Source organism: Acyrthosiphon pisum, chromosome X, assembly GCF_005508785.2.
Source record: "Acyrthosiphon pisum isolate AL4f chromosome X, pea_aphid_22Mar2018_4r6ur, whole genome shotgun sequence".
Taxonomy (NCBI): Eukaryota; Metazoa; Arthropoda; class Insecta; order Hemiptera; family Aphididae; genus Acyrthosiphon; species Acyrthosiphon pisum.
In genome coordinates this window covers 102229190-102230530 of record NC_042493.1, presented here as the reverse complement: position 1 = coordinate 102230530, position 1341 = coordinate 102229190, and positions in this window count along the sequence as shown.

Genomic DNA, 1341 nt, shown 5'->3' with positions numbered 1-1341 from the left:
TTTTTATTTGATGGATGGTGTTAAAACAACAGCCGACGATTACACAAACCAAACGTCGACTTATGAAAAAATGGAACTTTAAAAGTACCTACTCGTAAGGAATGTAAGAATAAATAAATAGCCATTTTTTGTTTACTTGATCGTTTCATAAGCAATGAAATTACTTTGATTGGATTTTTTAAAACAATATGATGTAAATTTATGCCAATCTAAACATTTATTTTTTTCATTAAATAAATATTTTTTTTCTTATACTATTATATTGAATTAATTATAAATAAAATAATTGTTAGTTATTATTAAAATTATAAAATTTTTTATAATATTAAATTATTTGTATGACGATTTATTTAAATAATATCAATAAATGTTTAATTGTCAATCATATGTGTGCGGTATCGATCGGTGTAAAATTTGCGGTTATAAGGTAGGTGTGCGGTCTCTGAGCGAACCAGAATCCATGACGGATTGATTTAGGACAGATAAACAGCGTTATGTGTATCTCATATTTACATCTCTATATTGAATGGAGTATTATATTATTGTATTTTACCTGATTGTAAATATACATTTGCAAACAATGGATGTGCTAAAAAACAATAATCATGATAAAATACAATATATGTCGGTATTATAATAGGTGAAAAAAACTATTGATGAAATAAACAAAAGTCCTGGCGTAGGTACGAGTCGTTATGTCGTATATTGGTTGGGTAAAGATTTCCGTGACTCTTTCGTATTATTTCTTTTATTCGCAGACCAAGTTATACATTCGTTTCGTGCGGCAACTTTAAATGAAATTTCGCATATTTTTGCATATTTAAAGATTTTTATGAATAAACGATTATATCAATGAACAAATGAATAAATGTGACTATTTAAAATCACAAAAGCTAAGAACTAAAGCTGACTTATATTATATAATATGGGTTTATATATAATACTATAATAGTATTATATATAAACCCATAGTTAGGCATTGTTGATTTCAAAGCTAACGTAAACGAGAAAATATGAAATGTGTAGTTTTTAAGCCCAGTGACTATAGGCCATTTCTTTTGTGTATCGTACTACATGTAAAAACTATAACATATACCTACAATGAGCGAAGTTTATGAAATAAAAAATCCATTCATGTCTAAGTATAGACCAATGAAATAACATTTATTGGTAAACCGACGACTTATTTTGAGAAGTGATTAAAACGTCGTCGTCCGTCGTTCGGAACTGATGACACTGAATAATATCAACCGATAACTATGTAGGTACAAAATATAACAACTAGCAATTCCATCTAAATGGCGTAGGTCACAGCTTAATAGTCCGCGACATGAAAAAGCG